General features: G+C 40.7%; 1 long non-coding RNA gene across 2 annotated transcripts; it reads right to left on the bottom strand.

Moving 5' to 3' along the window:
- Nucleotides 1-459: 459 nt before the first annotated feature.
- On the bottom strand, nt 460-15,398 carry LOC307095751. 2 transcript variants are annotated; one of them, XR_013813227.1, is made up of 5 exons: nt 15,035-15,398; nt 13,761-13,871; nt 11,826-11,895; nt 3,128-3,263; nt 460-2,599 (listed from the first exon to the last, which is right to left on the bottom strand). It is a non-coding gene; the product is annotated as an uncharacterized lncRNA (long non-coding RNA). The 2 variants fall into 2 exon arrangements; XR_013813228.1 differs by lacking the exons at nt 11,826-11,895; nt 13,761-13,871 and having other exon boundaries at nt 462-2,599.
- Between the last annotated feature and the right edge of the window lie 3,043 nt (nt 15,399-18,441).

The raw sequence follows: 18,441 nt of genomic DNA on the forward strand, positions 1-18,441 counted from the left end.
CTCATCTCTCTCATTCACACTACACACACACACACCCCGCGCACACACACACACACACACACAAACACATGACTGCATGTAAAACTAGTGCAATCTAAATAAGCTCTGTGCATTGTGCCAATGTCAACTGCCTGGCTTTGATCTTGTATTATAATCATGCAAGATGTTACCACAGGGGAAATTTGGGTAAAGGGTACATCAGACTTTCCTGCTCATTTTTTTGTAGTTTCCTATGAGGCTATAATTGTTTCAAAATAAAAGGTTTTAAAAGAAGAAAACATAAGCAGTAAAATGTCAGATATCTTGTGTAGCAGTATTTTCACTTATATATCTCCTAGGGCAAAGGAAAAATAACAAATGTGACTACAACAAACTAAAAAACTCTGCACAGAAAAAAAAATCAACAAAATGAAACCCACTGTATGGGAGAATATATTCACCAATGATACATCTGAAAAGGGGTTAATATAAAAAATATATAAAGAAATTATACAGTTCAACACCAGAAAGACAAACAATCCACTTTAAAAATAGAGAAAAGACCTGAATAGGCACTTCTCCAAAGAGGTCATACAGATGGTCAAAAGATATATGAATAAATGTTTAATGTCACTAATTATCAGAGATTCAAAATAAAGCTACAATGAGTTATCACCACATACCTGCCAGATTGGCTACCATCAGTAAATCAATAAACAAATGTTGGCAAGGATGTGGAGTAAAGGGAACCTTCGTGCACTGCTGATAGGAATGCAGACTGGTGCAGCCATTGTGAAAAACAGTATGGAGTTTCCTCAAAAAATTAAAAATGGAACTGCCATTTGACCCACTTCTGAGGATATAGCCAAGGAATACCAAAACACCAATCAGAAAGAATACATGCACCCCTATGTTCATAACAGCTTTATTTACAATAGCCAAGATCTGGAAACAGCCCAAGTGCCCATCAGTAGATGAGTGGATAAAAAAGCTGTGGTACATTTACACCATGGAATACTACATGGCTGTCAAAAAGAAGGAACTCTTACCCTTTGCAACAGCATGGATGGACCTGGAGATTATTATGCTAAGCAAAATAAGCCAGTCGGAGAATGACAAATATCACATGATCTCACTTATATGTGGAATCTAATGAACAAAATAAACTGATGAATAAAATAGGACCATGGAACAGATTGACAGATCTCAGAGGGGATGGGGAGGGGGGACTGAAAGAGATTAATCAAAGAACACATATGCATATATGCATAGACCATGGATACAGACAATAATATGTCAAAGGTCTGAGGGGAGCATGGCTGGGTGGAGGGGAACAAAGGGAGGAAACGGGGGACATTTGTAACAGTATCAACAATAAAAAAAGTTTTAAAAGAAGCTGTGTAATAGTTTCACAAGTGTATACATACATTAAATCAATCAGATTATACACATTCAATATGTGCAGTTTATTGTACTTCAATTATACTTCAATGAAGTTTGAAGAAAAGAGTTAATGGCTTCATTTTAACAACTGCTTGTGAAAACATCTTTATCCTACCTCCATACCTATTAAGATATTGAAGGCAATATCAATAGACACTGAAAGCCCAATTACATTTGCTTATATCACCCTATCCAAAATATGCAAGGACAGCATGTGTGCCGTGCCAGCACAGCCAAGGGTTCGGCGAGCCTGAGGGAGGGCCAGCAAAGGATGAAGAAAAGACAGACAAAGAGAATAAGCTTGGTCTAGGTGGATCTTTTGTGTCTGGCCGAGACCACAGAACAGATCCAGACTGCAAGTTGATGCTTTATTTTATAGTCAGAGGTAAACAAGGTAGTGGTCACCATAGTTACAATGTTCTTGTGAGTTTCACTTGTTTTGGCAGTACTTGCTGCACCTCCAACAGCCCATTAGCTACCCAGGAAGGATCTAGGGAGTGTCATAAGGTCAAGCTTAATTATGCTAAGAGGGCTGTGCCCTCTAAGTTGGGACTTGTTTGCGGCTTTGCTAACAGGTCAGTCCGAGGCTTAACCCTATAACCACTCCCTACATCTCGCCCTTCTTTTATTTTTAAGCTACTAATAATGGAAGTAAAACTTAAACATTAAGGACAAAGCTCTGACTTTTAAAATATTAACAAAACAATGCCAATGCAAAACCCAATAACAAAACAATGCCAATGCAAAACCCAGACATAGTTATTAATAAAACAATGCCAATGCAACACAACAATAATAGAGAAATCAAACTACAGTAACATTTTTCTACTAAATGAAAGTTTCTTTTGCTGATTTACTCAGAGTCCTCGGACTTGGCTACACAAGAGTTTGCAGAAGACTGGCAGCTAACCAATGCTAGCATGGCCAGAAACATGATTGAGGGAGTAGCTTCCACATCTTGCTTTTCTACCATCTGCTGGGCCTCAGTTGGTAACTTCTTCAGGTGACCCAATGTTGGCACCTCAGTCTCTTGCGTAGCCTTCATCATCTTCCTTTTCTGCTTTGCTGTCATCAGGGCAACTCTCAGTCTTTTGAATGATGGGACAAGGAGCTTCTCTGGGTCCATTGTGGTGACACACATAACCCTCTGGCACCCAAATTGGCTGCGCTGCTCCTTCTGGAAAGAGACAAACACAACCTCTTCCCCACAAAGTTACTGGATCTGGTCCAAACCATTGTCCAGTTTGTGCATCCTTCCATCGGACTAACCCCACGGAGGCTATTGTACAGGAGGCCCTATGCCTTTCGACTGCTGTATGACCCTCTGCATCACAATTCAAAAAATTTAAAGTATAAAGAACATGACTGAATTTGTTTTGAGGTGACACATAACATCCATCTCCCCCTTTCTGTTTTAGTAATTGCATTTTAAGAGTACTATTTGCTCTTTCCACTGTTGCTTGACCTTGAGGGTTGTAAGGGATACCAGTTTTATGACAAATTTGATATTGCTGACAAAAATGCTGAAAAGCAGAACTAGTGTATGTGGGTCCATTGTCTGTCTTTAGCTCTAAGGGAGGACCTAGTAGCACAAAGGCAGCTAGGCAATGATGAATTACATGCTTGGCACTCTCTCCCGTTTAGGGAGTCGCAAAGATAAAGCGGGAGCAGATATCTATATTAACATGTACCCATCTATGCTTACCAAACTCCGGGACGTGGGTGACATCCATTTGTCGTTTCCTCACACTCAGGCCCGCATTGAGTGCCACTTGGGCTGAACTCAGCCCCACGTTGGGTACCACTTGTGCCACGCCAGCACAGCCAAGGGTTCGGCGAGCCTGAGGGAGGGCCGGTGAAGGATGAAGAAAAGACAGACAAAGAGAATAAGCTGGGTCTAGGTGGATCTTCTGTGCCTGGCTTAGACCATAGAACAGATCCAGACTGCAATCTGATGCTTTATTTTAGAGTCAGAGGTAAACTAGGTAGTGGTCACCATAGTTACAATGTTCTTGTGAGTTTCACTTGTTTTGGCAGCACTTGCTGCACCTCCAATAGCCCATTAGCTACCCAGGAAGGATCTGGGGAGTGTCATAAGGTCAAGCTTAATTATGCTAAGAGGGCTGTGCCCTCTAAGCTGGGACTTGTTTTTGGCTTTGAACAACAGGTCAGTACAAGATTTAACCCTATAACTGCTCCCTACAAGCATGGTTGAGTGTCGATCCATGAACCAAGAGGGCACGTGCCTGGGGTTGCTGGCTAGATCCCTAATGTGGGGCATGAAGGAGGCAGCCAATAAATGATTCTCTCTCGTCATTGATGTTTCCATTTCTCTCTCCCTCTCTCTTCCTCTCTGAAATTAATAAAAATATATTTTTTTAAAAATGAAATAACTCATCTTAAAAATAGATTTAATAATAAGATCAGAAGATGATGTTATTCATTCTCCAAATAGCACTTGTCCAAAATTTTCAAAAGGATTTTCCTTTTCAGACTCTTAACAGAGGTCAAAGCTAAAAAAGGAGAGGTTCATGTAATATTTTTAAAACTCAGCAAAAAAAAAAAAAGTCTTTATAATTTATCTAGCCTCTCCATTGTAATATTGATGCTTTTAAAAAATATGTCCCAGAAAGTGTTTAATTATGATTTATATACCTTATTATATATTTCTTTTTAAACTGCTTAACCTCTGATAATTATGAATTATTTAAAATGTTCCTGGTGGAAGAGAAAGATGGCAACCAGCAGGAAGGTAGGGAGGGAGAGAGTGTGAGAGAGTGAGGGAGCCATAGAGGAGAGTGTAGACGTGTGTGGTGTGTGTGTGTATGAGCTAGGGACAGTTAGATTCTGCAGGTCTTCCAAGGGGCTGCCAAACCGGGCAGCCTTAGACGGCAGAGCCCCGTGCACAAAGCGGACACATCTGGGCGGCCAGTGTGGGCACAGAGACCACGCCATCTTGAGAAACAGAGCTGCTTGAGACTAGGATCCTGGCCTCAGCACCACCCAGTCGCGTCTCAGACGCAAACCAGGACCTTGCAGCCACTGGGGACAGAGAACTGCGACCACAGCTTCAGACCAACAGACAACAAGAATCCAGGCATCCCAGCCACAGATTTCTGTGAGTCGAAGAGCCTATCCCCCTCCCCACAGGCTCGGGGATAGTGCCATAATAACTGATAGACCCGCCCCTCGCTCAGGCCGAAACGCTCCTACAGGAATTTGAGCTTGGGAGTGCATGCACGGGCCACAGTGGTGCTACAGGAATTTGAGCTTGCACACACACAGAGACTGGGAATCTGTTCCCCGCAACGCAATCGGGCGACTGAACCCGAAGCCCACGCAGGGCGGCAGTGCCACCTGACTTCGATTCTGGGCAAGCACACATGGAAGTCTGATTTCCACAGCGCAGGCATGCCACATTGCTACTGTGCAACGCAGTCCCCCAAGGTGACCGGGACCCAGATTCTCCCCGCAAGAGGCAGCACTGAGCACCACTGACTTGACTCTGTTTCTTATTGCATGCACCTGGGATCCCTGACTCACAGCGCATTCACACTAAGAGCCAGTTACTCCAATTCTTGGTGCATGCTCATACAGGGACCCTGATTCTCAGCGAGAAGCCGCACGAGGCAACAGAGACTCTGATACTCGATTTGTGGTGCAGAAACAGGTGAACTCTGACCCCTGGCACGTGCTAAGGGACTCTGATTTTTGACACATGCCAACAGCGCAGTGCAAATGGGGTCCCTGATTCTAGGTGGGCACATGAGACCACACAGAACGCTGGTAACACTGACCCTGGGAGAGCCTGGTTCCCACTAACCCAGGGCAGCCACACGTCTTAGTGTCGGAGCACTTCAGTGACACTCAGGTGGTGTGAAGCTCCCACGGCACATGGCCCAGGTCCACGCAACTCAAAGTTTGAACCTTCTGGTGATACTCAGAATGGGGAGACAACACAATCCCCAGAGGAAAGAAAATGAGGAGTTGCCAAGAAAGAAAATTAGTGAAATTGAAGCATGCAACATGACCGAAAAAGAATTCAGAGTAATGGTCATGCTATTCATACATCGGATGGATGAGAAAATTAACAACCTATGCAAGAATCAGGAAGAAATGAAAAGTGATATAGCTACAATAAAAAACACCATGGAAAGTTTCAACAGTAGACTAGAAGAAGCAGAGGACCAAATTAGTGAATTAGAAGATAAGGTAGAGAAACAAGCTCAGTCTGAACAGCAACTGGAGAAAAAAATTAAAAAGCAGGAGGGGAGCCTAAGGGAGCTTCGGGACAACATGAAACGAAGTAACATGCATATAATAGGGCTGCCAGAAGGACAAGAAGAGCAGCAAGGATTAGAAAATCTATTTGAAGAAATAATGACAGAAAACTTCCCGAAGAAAAGGTAGAGAAACAAGCTCAGTCTGAACAGCAACTGGAGAAAAAAATTAAAAAGCAGGAGGGGAGCCTAAGGGAGCTTTGGGACAACATGAAATGAAGTAACATGCGTATAATAGGGCTGCCAGAAGGACAAGAAGAGCAGCAAGGATTAGAAAATCTATTTGAAGAAATAATGACAGAAAACTTCCCAGATATGGGGAAGAAAAAAGTTACACAAGCAAGAGGAATCCCAAAAGACCCACACCAAGAAACGTCATAATTTCAATGGCAAATATTAACGACAAAGAGAGAATCTTAAAGGCGGCAAGAGAAAGACAGAGAGTTACCTACAAAAGATCCTCCATCAGATTATCAAATGATTTCTCAACAGAAACACATCAAGCTAGAAGGAAATGGAAGGAGGTATACAAAGTGTTGCAAAGCAAAGGACTAAATCCAAGAATACTCTATCCAACAAGACTATCAATCAAAATGAAGGGGAAATCAGGAGCTTCGCAGACAAAAAAAAGGCTAAGGGAGTTTATCACCACCAAACCAGCAATGCAAGAAATGCTAAAGGGAATGCTGTAAAAAGAAGAAATAAAAAGGTAAGAAGGAACACAAACACAAAAATAGATATGACTACAAACAAGTACCTTTCAGTAATAACTTTAAACGTAAACGGACTAAATGCTCCAATCAAAAGACATTGAGTGGCTGAATGGATAAAAAAACACGACCCATATATATGCTGTCTACAAGAGACCCACCTCACACAAGGGACTCACACAGACTGAAAGTGAAGGGATGGAATATATCTTTCAGGCAAATGGAAATGAAAAAAAAAGCTGGGGTAATAATACTTATAACTGACAAAATAGACCTCCAAGTGAAGGCCATAACAAGAGATAAGGAAGGCCACTTCATAATACTAAAGGGATCGACACAACAACAGGATATAACCCTGATAAACATATATGCACCCAATGCAGGAGCACCCAAATACATAACAAAACTCCTGGAAGATATCAAGGGAGAGATCGACAACAATACAATGATAGTATGGGACTTCAATACACCATTGACATCACTGGATAAATCCTCTAGACAAAAAATCAGCACAGACACAGCAATCCTAAATGACTCACAGGATCAGATGGACTTAACTGACATCTTCAGAACATTTCACTCCAAAGCCACGGAATATACGTTCTTCTCAAGTGCACATGGGACATTTTCAAAAATAGACCACATATTGGGTCACAAGCAAAGTCTCCCCAAATTCAAAAAGATTGAAATCATACCAAGCATCTTCTCAGACCACAATACCATAAAATTAGAAATAAACTAAAATAAAAACAATCCAAAAATCTCAAACACTTGGAAGCTGAATAGCATTCTTTTAAACAATAACTGGGTTACCAATGAGATCAAAGAAGAAATTAAAAGCATCCTGGAAACTAATGACAACAAAAACACAACAATCCAAAATCTATGGGACACAATGAAAGCAGTCCTGAGAGGGAAGTTTACAGCTCTACAGGCCTACCTCAAAAAACAAGAAAAAAATGGTAGTAAATCATCTAATGCTACAACTCAAAGAATTAGAAAGAGAGCAACAAGAAAAGCCCATAGTGAGCAGAAGAAAGGAGATAATAAAGATCAGAGCAGAAATAAATGACATAGAGACCAAAAATCAAGACAAAAGATCAATGAAACCAAGAGCTGGTGTTTTGAAAGGATAAACAAGATTGATGAACCTCTAGTCAGGCTCACCAAGAAGCAAAGAGAGAGGACTGAAATAAACAAAATCAGAAATGAGAGAGGCAAAATAAAAACAGACCCCACAGAAATACAAAAGATTGTTTAAAAATACTATGTACAACTCTACTCCAACAAACTAGACAACCTGGAGGAAATGGACACATTCCTAGAAAAAATACAACCTTTCAAAACTCAATCAGGAAGATTCTAAAAATCTCAATAGGCTGATGACTATGGAAGAAATTGAAGCAATCATCAAAAAGCTCCCAGCAAACAAAAGCCTGGGGCCAGATGGCTTCACAGGGGAGTTATACCAAACATTCAAGGAAGAATTAAAATCTATCCTCCTCAGACTATTCCAAAAAATTCAAGAGGAAGGAACACTTCCAAGCTCATTCTATGAAGCCAGCATCACCCTAATACCAAAACCAGATAAAGACAACACAATGAAAGAGAATTACAGGTCAATATCCCTCATATACATAGATGCCAAAATCCTCAACAAAATTCTAGCAAATCGAATCCAGCAATACATCAGAAAGATCATACACCATGACCAAGTAGGATTTATCCCGGGGATGCAAGGATGGTACAACATCTGCAAATCAATAAACGTGATACATCACATAAACAAATTGAGATAAAAATCACATAGTCATATCAATTGACACAGAAAAAGCATTTGACAAAATCCAACACCCCTTCTTGATAAAAACTCTCAGCAAGGTGAGAATAGAAGGATGATACCTCAACATAATAAAAGCCATATATGGCAAACCCACAGCCAAAATCATACTCAATGGGTAAAAACTAAAAACATTTCCCCTGAGAACAGGAACAAGACAGGGATGCCCACTCTCACCACTCCAGTTCAACATAGTACTGGAACTACTAGCCATTGTGATCAGACAAGAAGAAGAAATAAAAGGCATCCAAATTGGAAAAGAAGAAGTCAAACTGTCCTTATTCACAGATGACATGATATTTTACATAGAAAACCCTAAAGACTCCATCAAAAAATTATTAGACTTAATAAATGAATTTGGCAATGTAGCAGGATACAAAATTAATGCCAAGAAATCTATGGCATTTCTATACACCAATAGTGAACTTACAGAAAGAGAGACTAAAAATGCAATCCCATTTACCATCACACCAAAAATATTAAGATACCTAGGAATAAACTTAACTAAGGAGGTAAAAGACCTATATGTGAAAAACTACAGGACACTGAAAAAAGATAGAGGAAGACATAAACAGATGGAAGAACATACCGTGTTCATGGATTGGTAGAATCAACATCATCAAAATGTCCATATTACCCAAAGCAATCTATAGATTCCATGCAATCCCTATTAAAATACCAATGGCATATTTCACAGACCTACAACAAACTTTCCAAAAATTCATCTAAAATTAAAAAAAAGACCCCGAATAGCTGCAGCAATCCTGAGAAAGAAGAACAAAGTAGGTGGGATCTCAATACAAGATATCAAGCTGTATTACAAAGCCACTGTTCTTAAAAGAGCTTGGTACTGGCACAAAAAGAGACATATAGATCAATGGAATAGAATAGAGAACCCAGAAATCGACCCAAACCACTATGCCCAACTAATATTTGACAAAGGAGGCATGAACATAAAATGGAATCAAGACAGTCTCTTCAACAAATGGTGTTGGGAAAATTGGACAGACACATGTAAAAAAATGAAACTAGACCACCAACTTACACCATACACAAAAATAAACTTAAAATGGATCAAGGACTTAAACATACAACAGGAAACCATAAAAATACTAGAGGAATCCACAGGCAGGGAAATCTCAGACATATGCCAAAGCAGTTTCTTCACTGATACTGCTCCCAGGGCAATGGAAAATAAAGAGAAAATAAACAAATGGGACTACATCAAAATAAAAAGCTTTTGCACAGCAAAAGAAACCATCAACAAAACAACAAGAAAGCCCACTGCATGGGAGAACATATTTGCCAATGTCATCACCAATAAGGGTTTAATCTCCAACATTTACATGGAACTCATACAACTTAACAAAAGGTAGATAAACGACCCAATCAAAAAATGGGCAACGGACCTAAATAGACACTTTTCAAAGGAGGACAGAAGGAAGGCCAAGAGACATATGAAAACATGCTCAAAGTCACTAATAATCTGAGAGATGCAAATCAAAACGACAATGAGGTACCATCGCACACCTGTCAGAATGGCTATCATCAACAAATCAACAAAGGACAAGTGTTGGCGAGGATGCGGAGAAAAAGGAACTCTTTTGCACTGCTGATGGGAATGCAGACTGGTGCAGCCACTGTGGAGAACAGTATGGAGTTTCCTCAAAAAACTAAAAATGGAACTCCCATTTGACCCAGTGATCCCACTTCTAGGAATATATCCCAAGAAACTAGAAACACCAATCAGAAAGGATATATGCACCCCTATATTCATAGCAGCACAATTTACCATAGCTAAGATGTGGAAACAGCCTAAGTGCCCATCAGCAGATGAGTGGATTAAAAAACTGTGGTACACCTACACAATGGAATACTATGCTGCTCTAAAACGAAGGAATTCTTACCATTTTCAACAGCATGGATGGAACTGGAGAGCATTATGCTAAGTGAAATAAGCCGGTCAGAGAAAGATAAATATCACATGTCTCACTCATTTATGGAATATAATGAACAGCATAAACTGATGTACAAAAACAGATGCAGAGACAGAGAAGCATCGATCATACTGTCAAACCTCAGAGGGAAGGTAGGGGAGGGTGGGGGTAAGGAGGAGAGATCAACCAAAGGACTTGTATGCATAAATATAAGCCTAACCAATGGACACGAACAGCAGGGGGTGGTGAGGGTATGAGTAGGGGGTGGTTTGGGGGGTTAATGGAGGGATGAGGACACATATGTAATACCTTAATCAATAAAGAAATTAAAAAAATAAAAGGGATTTGTGGAGTGAAAATAAATAAAATGTTCATGGTACTGCTGCTTACTCTTATAATGTAGGTAATCACAATCTTTAAAAAAAAAACTAATAGTATTTGCAGGGTTAAGCTTCAAATTACATAAAATAAGCCTATACTAATTCTAACTGCAGACATTTAGAAACTGTAATTATCAGTTCTGATTAAAGGAGAACTTTAAATACAAAATCCCCCCCGAACACATTCCTACATACTCACTCCCAAATCAAGTAGGTACTAGGTGAATAGAATTACAAGTATGTTTAAGTAAATCTGTATATACTGGTTAAATGGCTTAAGTAGCCCTAGAGGGTTTGGCTCAGTGGATGGAGCATTGGCCTGTGGACTGAAGGGTCCTGGGTTTGATTCCAGTTAAGGGTACATGCCTGGGTTGCGTGCAGGAAGCAGCCAATCAATGATTCTCTCTCATCATTGATGTTTCTATCTCTCTCTCCCTCCTTGAAATCAATAAAAATATATAAAAAATAAAAATAAATAAAATGGCTTAAGTAGAAGATAAAATTATAAACCCGTGTAATATTTTAAATACTCATACTAACACCCTTTAGACCTGGTATTTTAATAAAAATGTGACCTGATTTTATTTCTGCTTAATTAGTGGAAATAAGGTAATATCAAAGGGGACTACAATATTTTTTTTCTAAACAGTAATTTGTTGTTATTCTCAAATGACTAATCATATTTAATCTTGGTTATGTAATAACTGCTCACTATTAAACTAAGCACTTTCATCTCTTAAAAACCTTAGTATAAGCATAGCAATTCCATGTTGTAGAAATAAGCTATATGCCAAAACCGGTTTGGCTCAGTGGATAGAGCGTCAGCCTGCGGACTCAAGGGTCCCAGGTTCGATTCCGGTCAAGGGCATGTACCTTGGTTGCGGGCACATCCCCAGTAGGGAGTGTGCAGGAGGCAGCTGATCGATGTTTCTCTCTCATCTATGTTTCTAACTCTCTATCCCTCTCCCTTCCTCTCTGTAAAAAATCAGTAAAATATATTTTAAAAAAAGAGGTGTTAATCCCATGCATTGTATCTGGCAAAAGTAGAACTCCACAGCAGTATCTAAATTCAAAAATTTCTATAAAAAAAAAAGTTCTCTATCCTAATCGTTTTTTTCCTGTTACTTTTATTACAAAATTACCACCACATTTCTTACTATATCCAGGACTTTCATTCACTATCTTTAAAAAAAATTAAGGCACATTTTAAAACAATAAAAATTATATTGGATATAATTATAATACTTATGACTTACATATTATATTCCTAAGGGGTAAGACAGATTCCATTGAATCCAACCTATTTACAAATAGTGCGACTGATGACTACAAGAAGGAAAAAAAACATTGATTAGTAATACAAAGTAAAATAAGGTAGCTCTTGCAAAATACATAATGAAGTAACTGAAAGGTTATTGAGTCTATTGCTCCCATCAATTTATAATTATAATATTATAAATTTATAACTGTACTGTGCTATAAATTTATAACGCTGTACTAAGTTATAAATTTTTAACACAGCATAGCTATAAATTCATAACATTTCATTTATCTGGCATCATTGGGTTCCAAAATACATAAATTTTTCAGATACCTCAGCCATTCTTAACCTTTTCTTTAAAAAAAAGTTTTTATTGATTTCGGAGAGGATGGGAGAAGGAGGAAGAAACAGAAACATCACTGATGAGAAAGAATAATTGATCGGCCTGGCCAGCATGGCTCAGTGGTTGAGCGTTGACCTATGAACCAGGAGGTCATGGTTCAATTCCCATGTGGGGTGTGCAGGAGGCAGCCAACCAATGATCTCTCTCATCATTGATGTTTCTATATCTCTCTCCCTCTTGCTCTCTCTCTCTGAAATAAATTTAAAAATATACATTTTTTAAAGACTCATTGATCGGCTGCCTCCTATTGGGGTTCGAACCTGAAACCCAGGCAAGTGCCCTGACCAGGAATTGAACCATGACCTCCTGGTTCATAGGTCTATACTCAACCACTGAACAACACCAGCCAGGCTTTAACCTTTTTAAATTATAGAACCCTTTGAGAAAATGATGAAAGGTAAGGCCTCTCTCCCCAGAAAAGCACCATATTCACCAAATTCTCTGTTCATTTTAAGAGACTCCATGGGGCCCCTAGGATCCATGGAAATTAGGTTAAGAACTTGAAACAATTAGAGCTTTTCTTATATTATTTCAACCATTTTTATAAGAATCATTTTAAAATACACTTTAGTCTTGGCCCTGGACCGTAGCTCAGTTGGTTAGAGCGTTGTCCCGATTACAGCAACGTTGTGGGTTCAATCCCTGGTCAGGGCAACTACAAAAATCAACCAATGAATGTATAAATACTACTAAGTGGAACAACAAATTAATGTTTTTCTCTTTCTCTCTCTCGCTCCCTCCCTCCCTTCCTCTCTTTCTCTAAAAATCAATATACAAAAATAAATTAAAAAAAAATAAAATGCACTTCTGTCTTTTCTACCCTAAACAGAACACAGTGATCACAATGTTCAAGGTCATTTTGAATATCAATCATTGCACCTGCTTTTACTCTGTGACATCTTTAGTATCAAATGATGTGAAAAGAGCAATTTGCCCCAAAACTAAATGGTGATAGGTGACTACTCACAACCCTGTTACCCACACCCTCTCACTTCTACCAAAGAACTTAAACTTGTTTGCAAAAATGTTGCCTTTTTTCCTTTTGGTGATCAGCAGTCAATATGCCTCCTCTCCCTTTTTTCTCCCCTAATTTGTTAGCAAGCAAGCCCTCCATTTATGGAATAAGTACAAGATTTGTTAAAACTATGTCAAAAAGATTGTCTGAGACATGAGAGTTAGTGCATGAATATTATGACATCTAGTCTGGCTCTTCACAGAACATTTTTGCTTACTTCTCTAGATCTCAGCTGTGTTCCTAATAATTTACCAAATAGCATTTTTTTTAATCACTAAAACAAGACAACTTGGTAATCACTTTATTCTTTTTCAAAATTCCATACATTGCCCCTGATAGATCATCCCTCCCCCCAACTGGTGGGCCGAGTATGACGTAACCTGCAGCCTGGACATACCTGAGTACCTAACCATGCACCTTATATGGACTATATATTGAACCACCAATCAGCGCCCGCCGAGTACACTAAGCCCCCATTCCTTCCCATTCCTCCCCTCAAAGGGCGTGTTCACCTCTGCATGTGTTGCTGTTCTCCCCTTGCGAGACAGCCCCGCTGGTCCTTCTCCTCTAATAAAGCCTGTAGTCCTGGTTTTCGGCCTCTGTCTGATCTTTCAGCCCCAAAACTAAATGGTTATAGGTGACTAATCACAATCCTGCAGTTGTATCTAATCATTAATTTTGCAATAGCAACATATCTCAGTTATAGTTTTATAAAGGTGAATAGGCAAAAGTTTCTAAAAAACGGCAGATAGTTAAGGATAATAGTTCTTGTCTAGAGTCCCAATACCGACAAAGTACAAAATATTTGAACTATATTTTTAAGTGCATGTTTGAAACTTATTGTATTTTGAGAGAGGATGAGGAAGAGAAAAAAGAGAGAAACACTGATTTGCAGTGAAAAAGCAATCAAGACTATTCCCCATGTGAAGACACTGAGAGAAGATGGCCTTCTCTAAGCCAGGAAGAGGGCTCTCACCACAACCCAACTATGCTGGCACCCTGATCTGCCACCCCCCCCCCCGCATTAGCATTCCTGTACTCCAGTATCTTGCTCTACTCTTTTTCTATAGCATTTATTGCCCTCTACCATATTAGAGAATTCACTTACTTTGAAATATATGTACCCACAAGAATTTAACTCCATAAAAACAGAACTCTTTGTCAACTTTGTTCACTAATATATTCTACACACTTGGAACAGTGACTGGCATCTAGTTGAGGCTCTATAAATATTTCTCCAGTTATTCAATCTCAGTCTTCGCCTTTCTTCCTAGTACTTGGTATATGTAGCTCAATGTTTACCATACAGTTTATCCTTTTTGCCCACCCATCTCTCTGCCTCTGGATGATACACTGTAAGAGAAGCTATATAATTCTTATAAAAAAATTTTTACGGAAAAAAAGCAACCTAGGAGGGGGAAAGGAAGGGACCAAGATAAAGAGGGCAAGGCCTAGGGGAGGGGCGGAGCCTAGAGGGAAAAGGGTAAGGGAGTGGGGAGCTGAAAGTGAGGGTAAGGGGAGTAGCAGATACAGAAGGGATAGAGCTTATAGAAAAGGAGAAAAGGAGGAACTGTGAAGGAGAGGGGCAGTTGGAGGAACCAAGAGAAAGGGGGAGGAGCCTAGAGCGAGGGAAAGAGGATCAGAGAAAAAGAGAGATTGGGATCTGCAAAGTGCGAGGCTCAGAGTTTAAGACTTTGAGACACATCCACAGAGAGGGCTCTGGCATCCCGGTCCGAGTCAAAGAGCCACGGACCCTGCCCTGCCCCGATGTGCCCCGAGTCCCTACCTGAAACCTTCCCTTCACATCTCCCTCATCCACTCCTGTCCTCACGTTGCAGGTTGCAGTCTCTTGGTCTGCCTCGCAATAGTTGACCTGAGCCAACCTGGGGAGGTATAATGTGGGGCAGCGGCCTGAGGCCCCTGGAGCAGCCCCAGCAGCCACCTCAGCCCAGGGAAGGGTGGACAGAGGTTGGTTCCTGCTCAGCGTATGGGGACACACACCATGAGCGAGATGGGAACCAGTGGAGGGGAGAAGCAAAAAGTGATAAGGAAGAACGTGGGCAGGGAAGAGCCAAAAACAACTAGTGGGAACAGAACTCCCAAGAAGGCCACTTAATCTAGCGACGCACTGGCTGGGAACCGGGTTGCTAGCTTCCTGGTTGGGTTTGTCTGCGCACACAGTACGCATGCGTGCGGGCAGCGTGTTTTGTTTTGTTTTTTCTACCCCGCCTCTCCGACAGCCCCTCCCTCACCCCCCACCCACGGCCAGGCACTTTCCCGTGGTTCCTTGCGGGGGGGGGCGGTGCCTCACCCAGTGCCTTCAGAGCTGCCTCTGGGACAGGGTTGGGGGAAGTGGGGGGAGGCTGTGTGATAGGTCTCAAAATCTCAACATCACAGGATTTCCTGTCCTCCCGAATTTGCCTTTCTCAGTTTCAAAGTAGCTGGGCTACCGCCCCCGCCATCTTCATTTATACCTGCTGGGGGTAGAGGGCGGGGCGAGGAGGGAGAAAAGGGGAAATTCCAGAGCCTTGTTGCACAGTGTGGTGGCTATTAGGCGATTGAAATGCAGCTAGCCAGAAATTAATGTTCTGTAAGTGTCAAATGCACACCGTGTTTCAAAGAATTTGCACAGTAAGAATGCAAAACCTCTCTATTTGTATATTGATTACATGCTGAAATTATAATATTTGGGGTTTATTAAGTTAAAACATTAGAATTGATTTCAGCAGTTGCTTTTATTTTTCAAGTGTAACTACTAGAATATTTAAAATTACTTTTATAGTAGCTGCGTTATATTTCTATTGAACTGCGCAAGTCTGGGAAAGGAGGAAGGAAGGTGATAAGACTAAAGAAGAACGGAGGAGAAAGGGAGTTTCTCTTCGATTTTGAGAGAAAGTTTCTCTTAATGGCAGGGATCTTGTTTTGCAACCTCTGTTAGATTCCTTGTCGCCAGTACCTTCTGCTCCTTGTGCTGGCAAAGTGCTTGTATTAGAACCTAGAGAGTATTGTCGCTATCATAGGACAAAGATAGCAGAAGAGCTTATTTTTCTACCTTGTGTCTCAGAACTTTGGAGAACAAAAGGTCATTCGTTTATGCTGAGACATATGCGCCTCCCCAAGTGCCTTTCTGCCGAAGTTCCCTCCCTCCAAGAGGTCTAAATCTTCTGCTGATTGGCAGGTGGTGATTCAAGATAGACAAAGGCAAAAAAAAAAAAGAAGAAAAAAAAAAAGATAGACAAAGGCAGTGAGATGGCCATTAGCAGAAGCATGTATAAATTTAGCTAGTTAATGCTTGGACTAGAGAGGTAGGAAACGTTGTAAGAAAAATAAAAGGAGAAATGTACAAACAATCAGAATTAGGGGAGTAATGAGAGTGAAAATACTGAACTTTACCAAGAGAATTGAAGAAATCCATATAAAGATTTGGAGAACAGGATAACATGATCAGAAGGGGCATCATCTTTGTGAAGAGAAACAGGAAAAGGGAGCTGCAAAGCAGGAGAGTGATCACAGTTGGAGGTAACCACAGCTTGAAAAAAATCTTGTGTTTCACCACTGCATTACCACAGCTCTCTGGACTGCTTTTGGATGAAAAAGTTTATATGTTAAAATAAACGAGATACTTCGACAGCCTCCCAGGCTTGGGCCCAGGCATCTAGTCATTGCACTAGGACTAGGAAGGCCAGGACTACTGTGGAACTGGGAGGCCTGAGGAGCAAGAGGACTCACCAAGTGAGGGGACCAGTGTATGATTGTATGCCTTTTGTTTCTTTTTTCTTGCCTTGTTGCACTGGCTAGGCTTTCCAGTATGATGTTGGCGCTTCCTGGGGCAGGTGAGCCACCAATGCCACCTACAGGATGCCAGCCCTGCCCCTCTGAAGACATTAGAGAGAAATGAGAAGCAGGAAACATCAGAGGTCAGCATGTTCATGATCCTTTTGGCCTTCATCACCATCTGTCCTCTAGAATTCTTTCCTTAGAACTACTAGACAGAAAATCAGCAAGGATATTCTTTGCCATTGAGGTCTTCCATTAAGGCTCCAAGCTGGGCTTATCTGTTAATCTCAAGAAGTGAAGCATCACCAAATGGTACATCCCCATTTTCAGCAACAAGACACAGTGCTGGTGTAACCAGTGTATGGTTGTTACCAGCTCCAGCCACCTGCCAGGCCCATAGATCAAGGTGACCCTAAGAGTTTGTCTTTTGAGTTCCCACCACCCCCTTCCAAGAAGTTCCAGAGAAGCCTTGTGCAAATCATCCACTAGGCAGGCCTGCCTTTGCCCAGCACTAAGGACTCCCCTCCCCCGTGCACAAATTTGAAGACCTCTTCCTGAGTGAGGCCTGCCTGCCACCTCAGGCCAGTCCTGTATACCTTCTCATGTTGTATGCAAATAGGGACAGTTTTATTTCGTCTTTTCTAATTTGTATGACTTTTGTTCTTTTTTTCTTGCCTTGTTGTACTGGCTAGGATTTCCAGTATGATGTTGAACAGAAGTGGTGAGAGTGGACACTCTTGCCTTGTTCTCCATCTTAGAGGGAAAACATTCAGTCTTTCACCATTAAATACGATATTAGCTATAGGCTTTGAACAGCTGCCTTTTATCAGGTTAAGAAACTACCCTTTCCACCTGGGGTGGGTGGGGGTTGGGTGGATGGGGGCATAAAGAGAGAAAATGGAAGGCATCTGTAACACTGTCAATAATTTTTAAAAAAATAAAACAAAACAAAGGAAGTACCCTTCCCTACCTAGTTTGCTGAGAGGTTGGTTTTTTGTTTTTCTATCATGACTGGGTATTGAATTTTATCCCATTTTTAGCATCAATTTATATGATTGCATGTTTCTTCTTAAGACTATTCATATAGTACATTGATTTTCAAATATTAAATCAGCCTTGTGTTTCCAGAATAAACACCACTATTTTGACTGGTTGCTGTGTAACGAAAGCAACAACAAAACAAATGGAGCTATATTGTGGTGTGGAAGGCAAAATTTGCAAGGCTTTTAAAAGGTAAAATTCAAAGAAATTAATTTCTTAATGTAAGCTATGTCCCAAACTCCAAGGAGATATGGGTTCTACCTCCTGTGCCATTAGGGGTATTTGGGTGGAAAAGTGAAGAACACTTTATTCATTTTATTTGCTTACTTGTCTCTTTCCTTCTACTGAAAGTAAACTTCTTGAGCACAGGATCCA

Source organism: Cnephaeus nilssonii (genome assembly GCF_951640355.1).
Source record: "Cnephaeus nilssonii genome assembly, chromosome: X".
In the NCBI taxonomy this organism is placed as follows: Eukaryota; Metazoa; Chordata; class Mammalia; order Chiroptera; family Vespertilionidae; genus Cnephaeus; species Cnephaeus nilssonii.